Source organism: Bombus vancouverensis, chromosome 16 (genome assembly GCF_051014615.1).
Source record: "Bombus vancouverensis nearcticus chromosome 16, iyBomVanc1_principal, whole genome shotgun sequence".
Classification (NCBI taxonomy): domain Eukaryota; kingdom Metazoa; phylum Arthropoda; class Insecta; order Hymenoptera; family Apidae; genus Bombus; species Bombus vancouverensis.
The window spans coordinates 147,501-160,000 of NC_134926.1; the positions used below are offsets into that span (position 1 = coordinate 147,501).

At 53.3% G+C, this 12,500-nt stretch overlaps 1 pseudogene; it reads left to right on the plus strand.

Moving 5' to 3' along the window:
• LOC117162516 (large subunit ribosomal RNA) overlaps nucleotides 1-325 on the plus strand; it is a 2,945-nt pseudogene extending 2,620 nt beyond the window's left edge.
• Nucleotides 326-12,500: the final 12,175 nt, after the last annotated feature.

The following is a 12,500-nucleotide window of genomic DNA, read 5'->3' on the forward strand; positions in this document are numbered from 1 at the left end:
ATACCGTCGCGGTCGTTCTCTTCGGCCGCCATTCAACGCTCAGCTCAGAACTGGCACGGACTAGGGGAATCCGACTGTCTAATTAAAACAAAGCATTGCGATGGCCCCCAAGGGTGTTGACGCAATGTGATTTCTGCCCAGTGCTCTGAATGTCAACGTGAAGAAATTCAAAAAAGCGCGGGTAAACGGCGGGAGTAACTATGACTCTCTTAAGGTAGCCAAATGCCTCGTCATCTAATTAGTGACGCGCATGAATGGATTAACGAGATTCCCTCTGTCCCTATCTACTGAGTCCACAAGATGGCGGCATACTGAGAACACGCGTTCACGTCGCTCCGTACTTAATGTTCGAGTTCTTGCGGAAAAGCAAAGAAATCGGGCGAGAAAATAACGCGAAAGTGGAGTGAAAGTGCTTGGGAACTACGGTACTAATAAAGTACAGTGGAGATCGCTTTTATAGAAGCGTGAGTGGACAGAGAAAAACGTGGATGAGGTTAGGGCAGAGTGGAAGACATCTTGAGACGCGCGACTGCAGCGCCGCCGCACGGGCTACTTGGTAACTGCGCGCCAACGTTCGTAAAGCAATACGCCGCGGGACTAGCGTCCGCGTTCGTAAAGCGATACGCCGAGGGACTCAGTGCAAGTGTTCGTGAAGCCGCTCGCAGCGGTACTTAGTGTATCCGCGTCCGCAAAGCAACACGCTGCGGTCTAAGTGCCACGTTCGTAAAGTGACACATCAGGACACAGCAAAAGTATCCAGTTTGAAACACAGAGAAGTGCTAGTGCAAGTGCTTGACTAGTGCCGCCATTACGCCTTCGGACTTAGTGTCTGTGCGCGTAAAACAATACGCCGCTGGGACTCTGTCTCGAGCGAGAAAAAAAAAAAAAAGCAATACGCCGTCGGACTTAGTGCCCGCGCGTATAGAAAATAATAGTACAGTGCAAGCAAAAGTGCTTGACCAGTGCCGCCGTTACGCCGTCGGACTTAGTGTCTGTGCGCGTAAAACAATACGCCGCTGGAACTTAGTGTCTGTGCGCGTAAAACAATACGCCGCTGGGACTTAGTGTCTCGGCGCGTAAAACAATACGCCGCTGGGACTCTGTCTCGAGCGAAAAAAAGCAATACGCCGTCGGACTTAGTGCCCGCGCGTATAGATAATAATAGTGGTGCAGTGCAAGCAAAAGTGCTTGACCAGTGCCGCCGTTACGCCGTCGGACTTAGTGTCTGTGCGCGTAAAACAATACGCCGCTGGGACTTAGTGTCTGTGCGCGTTAAACAATACGCCGCTGGGACTTAGTGTCTCGGCGCGTAAAACAATACGCCGCTGGGACTCTGTCTCGAGCGAAAAAAAGGCAATACGCCGTCGGACTTAGTGCCCGCGCGTATAGATAATAATAGTGGTGCAGTGCAAGCACAAGTGCTCGACCAGTGCCGCCGTTACGCCATCGGACTTAGTATCTGTGCGCGTAAAACAATACGCCGCTGGGACTTAGTGTCTGTGCGCGTAAAACAATACGCCGCTGGGACTTAGTGTCTCGGCGCGTAAAACAATACGCCGCTGGGACTCTGTCTCGAGCGAGAAAAAAAAAAAGCAAAAAGCAATACGCTGTCGGACTTAGTGCCCGCGCGTATAGATAATAATAGTGGTGCAGTGCAAGCACAAGTGCTCGACTAGTGCCGCCGTTACGCCGTCGGACTTAGTATCTGTGCGCGTAAAACAATACGCCGCTGGGACTTAGTGTCTGTGCGCGTAAACAATACGCCGCTGGGACTTAGTGTCTCGGCGCGTAAAACAATACGCCGCTGGGACTTAGTGTCTCGGCGCGTAAAACAATACGCCGCTGGGACTCAGGCTCGAGCGAGTAAGATAAAAGGAATACGCCGTCGGACTTAGTGCCCGCGCGCGAGAAAGAATAGCGCAGGGCAAATACAAATACAAGTGCGTGACCAGTGCCGCCGTTACGCCGTCGGACCTAGTGTCTCAGCGCGCAAAACAATACGCCGCGGGGACCTACAAATATCAGAATGGCTACGAAGGGTCAATCCCCAACCGCTACAAAAGCAAGAGTGGTTCTCCAACCACTGAAAACGCAAAAGGTGGAGGGGAAAAGCCCGGTTCAGGAGAGAAAGAGGAGAACAGAGGAGAAAGAAAAAGGGGAAGAGGCGAAGCAGCAGCAATCGCCTGTAGCAGCAGACGAACCCCGCACTGTGCCCGATTTAAGAGCACAGGCAGGGGAAATAGAGAAGGGCGTATTAGCCTTCTGTCTGGACCCAAGTAAGAAGGTTAACAAGGAGCAAACCGCAGCCATCATGCGGTATTTCCGGGACATGCGAGGGATAGTGGAAGAACTCTTACTCCACAACAGCTACCTCACCGGGAAGTTGGACCAGAGCACCGGCGCGGAGAAGAAAGAAACGGCGATACTGAGTGCCGTCAACAAGACGCTACAAACGAGCAAGCGGCTCGAAACGGCAGTCAAATCAAGGATGGAGCCTAAGCAGTCCTCCTACGCCGAAAAAGTCAAAATGAAGAATAGTATGGTGGGGCAAATCGCGGTCAAACCACCTACAAACGCGGTGATAATCCGGCCGGAGTCGTCAGACTCCGAGATAAAAACGAGTGAGGAAGCACGGGAAGCAGTCTTCACGCTGGTGAACCCACGTAAGAGAGGAATCCAGATCACCGCAGTGAAGAAAATCAGCGGGAATGGATTAGTCGTGGAAACGGCGAACCCCGAAGGCCTAAAAGCGTTCACGGAGAACGCCAAGCTAAAGGAAGCCGGCCTAAAAACCAGCACGCCGCAGAGGAGGCTGCCCCGGGTAATATTATATGATGTCCCACGGGAAATGCCGGAGAAGGAAATAATGGGCTGCATCAAGAAGCAGAACCAAGAAAGGCTAACAGATGAAGACGTCGGAGCCATCAAATTCTGCTTCAGAACAGGCCGCAAGGACTCCGAGGAAACTAACTGGGTACTGGAAGTGCCCCCCCAGGTAAGAGATAAACTACTAACTGGCAAGATATTCATCTCGTGGAATGCTTGCCGGGTTCGGGATTACATAGCCGTCAGCCGCTGTTACAAGTGCCAAGGCTATGGGCACGTGGCAAAACACTGCCGCTTGGGCTATGAGATCTGCGCACATTGCGCGGAAAGCGGACATAGCACTAAAGAGTGCACGAATAAAAACAAGAACGCCGGCTGCGTCAACTGCAAGAAGGCAGGGAAAAAAGGCGATCACGCGGCCTCTAACGCAGACTGCCCTATGTATAAGAAGGCGTTAGAAATAATTATCTCCCGAACTACGTATGAGTAAAGCCCCGAGCAAAAATGGAAGAGGACACGGGGGTAGAAGGGGTATAAGGATCCTGCAGCATAACATGCAGCGTTCCAAAACTGTCCCCCACGAAATCAGGACACAGATGGTAGCTGATGGCGACGAAATCTTGCTAATGCAAGAGCCATACAGCATCGACGGAAAAATACCCGGACTCGGAACAGGAATCTCGATCGCCTGTCGGGGTTCGAAGGGTGACCCACCAATGGCAGCAGTAGGAGTTAAGTCGAAGGAGCTAACGCCGCTCGAAATTGCCGGACTATGTACAACGCACTGCGCTTGTGTACAAGTAAGCGATGGAGAGACGGAGGTATACTTCGTCAGCCAGTACTTTCCGCCGACCGAAAATATCGAAGTCGGCCTCGAGCAATTAGACAAAGTACTGAATAGGCTCAGAGGGAAGAAAGCCATTATTGGCCTGGACTCCAACGCCAAATCTCCGCTGTGGTGCAGCAAGGACACCGACGACAGAGGTGAGGCCCTGGAGGCTGTCATCGCACAATACAACCTCCACATCCTCAACAAACCAGGACAGGCACACACATTTGAAACAACGAGAGGGCGATCGAACATAGACCTGACTATGGCGACTCCGGAAGCAATACCGCTCGTGAAGGAATGGAGAGTACACGAGGACGGAACCTCCAGCGATCACAGAATACTGGAGACGCGTCTCGATTTTAACGAGGGGAGTACTCCGCCGCAGCTTCAGGAAAGAAGATACAACACTCGGCACGCCAACTGGGAGGTCTTTCAAAGAGTGATCATAGAGGAAAAGGCGACACTCCGAGAGACAAACCCCCGGCAGCCGAACGAGGTTGAACGAATGGCCGAGCAGATGCAGGAAGTCCTCAGAAGAGCCTGCGATGCCGCCATTCCGAGGAAAAAATGGTATCACAGATCGGTGCCATGGTGGACGCCTGAGCTCACACGAGCAAAGAGGGAAGTCTACCGGGCAAGGAGGAAATATCAGGGGACCAGGGACCCCGCAACGAGGGAGCAGGAGAAGCTGCGGTATAGAGAAATCAGAAAGGAGTACGTAAAAGCAATCACCAGGACCAAGATACGCAGCTGGAGAGAATTTATAACCAAGGAGGGCAACGCAGAACCCTGGGGTATTGCCTACCGAACGGCCACGGGCAAGCTAAGGAGGGAAGAAACAGTGTCGACTCTGCGGACGCCACAAGGGGAAACCTCCAACTGGCGAACCACCGCGGCGGCGATGCTGTCCGCCCTACTACCCGACGACGAGGAAGAAACGGACACGCCGGAGCAGACAGCGATCAGACGCGACAGTACAACCCCCCCGAACGTCGAGGACACCCCAGAGTTCCGCTACGAGGAACTCAGTGGCGCCGTAAAACGACTAACGAAGGGGAAATGTCCTGGACCTGACCTAGTCGAGGCCGAAGTAATCCAACGCGCCTGGGGTGGAATCCATCAGGAACTCCTCAGGCTCATGAATAGCTGCCTCACCTGGGGAGTCTTCCCGAAGGTTTGGAAATTGGGGAACGTCATCACTATCCCGAAGGGACCAGAACGGGATAAGAGTAGCCCGAAGTCTTACAGGCCGATTTGCCTACTATCGATGGTGGGCAAGTTACTGGAAAGGCTGATGGCTGCCAGGATGACAACTATATTCCACGACCACGCCCTAACGTCGGACAGGCAGTACGGCTTTCGCCCCGGTAGATCCACAGTGGATGCGATCACGAAATTCCGCGAGATAGTCGAGCGAATGAGTGAGGAAAAGTACGTACTCGCAATCGCGCTCGACATATCAGGAGCATTCGATAACGTGTGGTGGCCCAACGTGATGCACGAGTTGAAGAGAAGAGACTGCCCCGCCAATCTATATCGACTGACGAGAAGCTACTTTTCGGATAGAGCCGTGCGAATCGCGGGGAAAAATGATATGGTCAGCAAGCCCGTTACGAAGGGTTGCCCGCAGGGGTCGGTACTGGGTCCAAGCTTCTGGAACCTAATATTCGACGACCTGCTAGCCGAACTCACGACAAGCGCGACAGAGTGCGAACCGATCGCGTACGCGGACGACATAGTGATCCTGGTCGCAGGAAAGGCGAGAACCGAACTGCAAGAGAAGGGACAAGATATAGTCACACGCGTTGCTACCTGGTGCGACAGGAAGAAACTCACGCTGTCGGCGGAGAAAACGGAAATGATGCTCGTCAAGGGCAAGCTGGATGCGGAGAGACCACCGATCATCAAGATCGATGGCAGAAGCATAAAAATGAAACAGGCTATAAAATACCTGGGAGTGTACCTAGAAAGCGGCCTGAAAATAAACAGGCATGTACACGAGACGACAAAAAAGTGCCAGAAACTATTCAACAGCCTCGCGAGAGTGGCCAAGGCGAAGTGGGGACTCGGACACGCGGCCATGCGTACCCTGTACAAAGGGCTGTACGAACCGATAACCACATACGCCGCAGCCGGCTGGAGCGACCTGCTGAAAGGTAAGGCGAAGAGCAGACTAATAAGATCGCAGAGGATGGCACTCCTCCGAGTGACAAAGGCATACAGGACAACGTCAACAGAGGCCCTCCAAGTCATCGCCGGAGCTATCCCGATCGACCTCCTCATCGAAGCCCGAGCACGGAAATACCGATGGGGGAAAGGCCAAGACGACGCGAGCAGCGAAAAGGAAATCGCCAGGCAAGCAATAGAGAAGTGGCAGGAACGCTGGCAGACCACGAGCAAGGGGAGGACGACTTATGCGTACTTCGACAGCATTAAGGACAGGCTTAAGAATCGCTGGGTAAGACCCGACCACTATATGACACAGTTCATCAGCGGTCATGGGGACTTTAACAGCAAACTCAAGACGTTCGGCTTGAGCGAAGTGGACACGTGCGACTGCGGCAGTGAGGAAACCCCCCACCATATCCTCGAGGAATGTCCTCTCTTCGAAGAAGACCGTCAAACACTGCGGAACGCGATACGCGAACTAAAGTTAGACTGGCCAGAAGAAAAGTGGGAGTTTATAACGAAGGACGTATACCCCCACTTCCTCCAGTTCACAAGGAGCGTCCTGCGGGCAAAGGAGGAGAAGAGAAGGAGAATTCTGTGGGAAACAGAGGGACCCTCGCCACATGGGCGATACTCGGGGACAGGAGCAACACAGCTGACTGAACCGACAGACGGGCCTCCAAGACGGAGTACAAGGCTGGCACGGAGACCGACTGAACAGCGCAGGGGGAAAGAAGAAGAAGAGGAGGAAGAAGAAGAACCCGCGACGCTGAGACGCGCAGAGACCAACGGCATCGGACTCTAAACAGGGAACGAAATATAAATATAAAATATAAAAGAGCAAGGAACAGCACAAAACAAAAGAACACGGAAAAAGGACAAGGCAAGGAAGATCTAGGAAAGACCCCCTGCGACCGTCGGTGCAGGCGGTACTCATGCAAATGAGTACTGTGACGGTGCAGGGAATAATCGGCTGGAAAGCCAACCTGCTGGGACCGAGCAACACGCTGGCAGCTCCGCCTCCTCGTGGCCCCCGCTGGTAACGGCGCGGCGCGGTGCGCGCATCTCGCCGCGCCGGCTAAGCGAGCTGCCGCCCGAAAGGGTAGGTTCAACTTGTCCAAAGACCCGAAAGGAGAGGGCAGGGTTTTTCCAAGTCGCGCGCCGACCACCCGCGCGCCGTTCCCCGGGCAGTGGCCGTCAGGAAGTGGATAATAAATACCGAACATCCAAAGAGCGAAGCCAGTATGAGTCTTACACTCCAGGAATGGCGCGGTCGGCCCCAAGCCGAGCCCTTATACGCTCAAACTAATTGTCCCTATCTACTGAGTCCACAAGATGGCGGCATACTGAGAACACGCGTTCACGTCGCTCCGTACTTAATGTTCGAGTTCTTGCGGAAAAGCAAAGAAATCGGGCGAGAAAATAACGCGAAAGTGGAGTGAAAGTGCTTGGGAACTACGGTACTAATAAAGTACAGTGGAGATCGCTTTTATAGAAGCGTGAGTGGACAGAGAAAAACGTGGATGAGGTTAGGGCAGAGTGGAAGACATCTTGAGACGCGCGACTGCAGCGCCGCCGCACGGGCTACTTGGTAACTGCGCGCCAACGTTCGTAAAGCAATACGCCGCGGGACTAGCGTCCGCGTTCGTAAAGCGATACGCCGAGGGACTCAGTGCAAGTGTTCGTGAAGCCGCTCGCAGCGGTACTTAGTGTATCCGCGTCCGCAAAGCAACACGCTGCGGTCTAAGTGCCACGTTCGTAAAGTGACACATCAGGACACAGCAAAAGTATCCAGTTTGAAACACAGAGAAGTGCTAGTGCAAGTGCTTGACTAGTGCCGCCATTACGCCTTCGGACTTAGTGTCTGTGCGCGTAAAACAATACGCCGCTGGGACTCTGTCTCGAGCGAGAAAAAAAAAAAAAGCAATACGCCGTCGGACTTAGTGCCCGCGCGTATAGAAAATAATAGTACAGTGCAAGCAAAAGTGCTTGACCAGTGCCGCCGTTACGCCGTCGGACTTAGTGTCTGTGCGCGTAAAACAATACGCCGCTGGAACTTAGTGTCTGTGCGCGTAAAACAATACGCCGCTGGGACTTAGTGTCTCGGCGCGTAAAACAATACGCCGCTGGGACTCTGTCTCGAGCGAAAAAAAGCAATACGCCGTCGGACTTAGTGCCCGCGCGTATAGATAATAATAGTGGTGCAGTGCAAGCAAAAGTGCTTGACCAGTGCCGCCGTTACGCCGTCGGACTTAGTGTCTGTGCGCGTAAAACAATACGCCGCTGGGACTTAGTGTCTGTGCGCGTTAAACAATACGCCGCTGGGACTTAGTGTCTCGGCGCGTAAAACAATACGCCGCTGGGACTCTGTCTCGAGCGAAAAAAAGGCAATACGCCGTCGGACTTAGTGCCCGCGCGTATAGATAATAATAGTGGTGCAGTGCAAGCACAAGTGCTCGACCAGTGCCGCCGTTACGCCATCGGACTTAGTATCTGTGCGCGTAAAACAATACGCCGCTGGGACTTAGTGTCTGTGCGCGTAAAACAATACGCCGCTGGGACTTAGTGTCTCGGCGCGTAAAACAATACGCCGCTGGGACTCTGTCTCGAGCGAGAAAAAAAAAAAGCAAAAAGCAATACGCTGTCGGACTTAGTGCCCGCGCGTATAGATAATAATAGTGGTGCAGTGCAAGCACAAGTGCTCGACTAGTGCCGCCGTTACGCCGTCGGACTTAGTATCTGTGCGCGTAAAACAATACGCCGCTGGGACTTAGTGTCTGTGCGCGTAAACAATACGCCGCTGGGACTTAGTGTCTCGGCGCGTAAAACAATACGCCGCTGGGACTTAGTGTCTCGGCGCGTAAAACAATACGCCGCTGGGACTCAGGCTCGAGCGAGTAAGATAAAAGGAATACGCCGTCGGACTTAGTGCCCGCGCGCGAGAAAGAATAGCGCAGGGCAAATACAAATACAAGTGCGTGACCAGTGCCGCCGTTACGCCGTCGGACCTAGTGTCTCAGCGCGCAAAACAATACGCCGCGGGGACCTACAAATATCAGAATGGCTACGAAGGGTCAATCCCCAACCGCTACAAAAGCAAGAGTGGTTCTCCAACCACTGAAAACGCAAAAGGTGGAGGGGAAAAGCCCGGTTCAGGAGAGAAAGAGGAGAACAGAGGAGAAAGAAAAAGGGGAAGAGGCGAAGCAGCAGCAATCGCCTGTAGCAGCAGACGAACCCCGCACTGTGCCCGATTTAAGAGCACAGGCAGGGGAAATAGAGAAGGGCGTATTAGCCTTCTGTCTGGACCCAAGTAAGAAGGTTAACAAGGAGCAAACCGCAGCCATCATGCGGTATTTCCGGGACATGCGAGGGATAGTGGAAGAACTCTTACTCCACAACAGCTACCTCACCGGGAAGTTGGACCAGAGCACCGGCGCGGAGAAGAAAGAAACGGCGATACTGAGTGCCGTCAACAAGACGCTACAAACGAGCAAGCGGCTCGAAACGGCAGTCAAATCAAGGATGGAGCCTAAGCAGTCCTCCTACGCCGAAAAAGTCAAAATGAAGAATAGTATGGTGGGGCAAATCGCGGTCAAACCACCTACAAACGCGGTGATAATCCGGCCGGAGTCGTCAGACTCCGAGATAAAAACGAGTGAGGAAGCACGGGAAGCAGTCTTCACGCTGGTGAACCCACGTAAGAGAGGAATCCAGATCACCGCAGTGAAGAAAATCAGCGGGAATGGATTAGTCGTGGAAACGGCGAACCCCGAAGGCCTAAAAGCGTTCACGGAGAACGCCAAGCTAAAGGAAGCCGGCCTAAAAACCAGCACGCCGCAGAGGAGGCTGCCCCGGGTAATATTATATGATGTCCCACGGGAAATGCCGGAGAAGGAAATAATGGGCTGCATCAAGAAGCAGAACCAAGAAAGGCTAACAGATGAAGACGTCGGAGCCATCAAATTCTGCTTCAGAACAGGCCGCAAGGACTCCGAGGAAACTAACTGGGTACTGGAAGTGCCCCCCCAGGTAAGAGATAAACTACTAACTGGCAAGATATTCATCTCGTGGAATGCTTGCCGGGTTCGGGATTACATAGCCGTCAGCCGCTGTTACAAGTGCCAAGGCTATGGGCACGTGGCAAAACACTGCCGCTTGGGCTATGAGATCTGCGCACATTGCGCGGAAAGCGGACATAGCACTAAAGAGTGCACGAATAAAAACAAGAACGCCGGCTGCGTCAACTGCAAGAAGGCAGGGAAAAAAGGCGATCACGCGGCCTCTAACGCAGACTGCCCTATGTATAAGAAGGCGTTAGAAATAATTATCTCCCGAACTACGTATGAGTAAAGCCCCGAGCAAAAATGGAAGAGGACACGGGGGTAGAAGGGGTATAAGGATCCTGCAGCATAACATGCAGCGTTCCAAAACTGTCCCCCACGAAATCAGGACACAGATGGTAGCTGATGGCGACGAAATCTTGCTAATGCAAGAGCCATACAGCATCGACGGAAAAATACCCGGACTCGGAACAGGAATCTCGATCGCCTGTCGGGGTTCGAAGGGTGACCCACCAATGGCAGCAGTAGGAGTTAAGTCGAAGGAGCTAACGCCGCTCGAAATTGCCGGACTATGTACAACGCACTGCGCTTGTGTACAAGTAAGCGATGGAGAGACGGAGGTATACTTCGTCAGCCAGTACTTTCCGCCGACCGAAAATATCGAAGTCGGCCTCGAGCAATTAGACAAAGTACTGAATAGGCTCAGAGGGAAGAAAGCCATTATTGGCCTGGACTCCAACGCCAAATCTCCGCTGTGGTGCAGCAAGGACACCGACGACAGAGGTGAGGCCCTGGAGGCTGTCATCGCACAATACAACCTCCACATCCTCAACAAACCAGGACAGGCACACACATTTGAAACAACGAGAGGGCGATCGAACATAGACCTGACTATGGCGACTCCGGAAGCAATACCGCTCGTGAAGGAATGGAGAGTACACGAGGACGGAACCTCCAGCGATCACAGAATACTGGAGACGCGTCTCGATTTTAACGAGGGGAGTACTCCGCCGCAGCTTCAGGAAAGAAGATACAACACTCGGCACGCCAACTGGGAGGTCTTTCAAAGAGTGATCATAGAGGAAAAGGCGACACTCCGAGAGACAAACCCCCGGCAGCCGAACGAGGTTGAACGAATGGCCGAGCAGATGCAGGAAGTCCTCAGAAGAGCCTGCGATGCCGCCATTCCGAGGAAAAAATGGTATCACAGATCGGTGCCATGGTGGACGCCTGAGCTCACACGAGCAAAGAGGGAAGTCTACCGGGCAAGGAGGAAATATCAGGGGACCAGGGACCCCGCAACGAGGGAGCAGGAGAAGCTGCGGTATAGAGAAATCAGAAAGGAGTACGTAAAAGCAATCACCAGGACCAAGATACGCAGCTGGAGAGAATTTATAACCAAGGAGGGCAACGCAGAACCCTGGGGTATTGCCTACCGAACGGCCACGGGCAAGCTAAGGAGGGAAGAAACAGTGTCGACTCTGCGGACGCCACAAGGGGAAACCTCCAACTGGCGAACCACCGCGGCGGCGATGCTGTCCGCCCTACTACCCGACGACGAGGAAGAAACGGACACGCCGGAGCAGACAGCGATCAGACGCGACAGTACAACCCCCCCGAACGTCGAGGACACCCCAGAGTTCCGCTACGAGGAACTCAGTGGCGCCGTAAAACGACTAACGAAGGGGAAATGTCCTGGACCTGACCTAGTCGAGGCCGAAGTAATCCAACGCGCCTGGGGTGGAATCCATCAGGAACTCCTCAGGCTCATGAATAGCTGCCTCACCTGGGGAGTCTTCCCGAAGGTTTGGAAATTGGGGAACGTCATCACTATCCCGAAGGGACCAGAACGGGATAAGAGTAGCCCGAAGTCTTACAGGCCGATTTGCCTACTATCGATGGTGGGCAAGTTACTGGAAAGGCTGATGGCTGCCAGGATGACAACTATATTCCACGACCACGCCCTAACGTCGGACAGGCAGTACGGCTTTCGCCCCGGTAGATCCACAGTGGATGCGATCACGAAATTCCGCGAGATAGTCGAGCGAATGAGTGAGGAAAAGTACGTACTCGCAATCGCGCTCGACATATCAGGAGCATTCGATAACGTGTGGTGGCCCAACGTGATGCACGAGTTGAAGAGAAGAGACTGCCCCGCCAATCTATATCGACTGACGAGAAGCTACTTTTCGGATAGAGCCGTGCGAATCGCGGGGAAAAATGATATGGTCAGCAAGCCCGTTACGAAGGGTTGCCCGCAGGGGTCGGTACTGGGTCCAAGCTTCTGGAACCTAATATTCGACGACCTGCTAGCCGAACTCACGACAAGCGCGACAGAGTGCGAACCGATCGCGTACGCGGACGACATAGTGATCCTGGTCGCAGGAAAGGCGAGAACCGAACTGCAAGAGAAGGGACAAGATATAGTCACACGCGTTGCTACCTGGTGCGACAGGAAGAAACTCACGCTGTCGGCGGAGAAAACGGAAATGATGCTCGTCAAGGGCAAGCTGGATGCGGAGAGACCACCGATCATCAAGATCGATGGCAGAAGCATAAAAATGAAACAGGCTATAAAATACCTGGGAGTGTACCTAGAAAGCGGCCTGAAA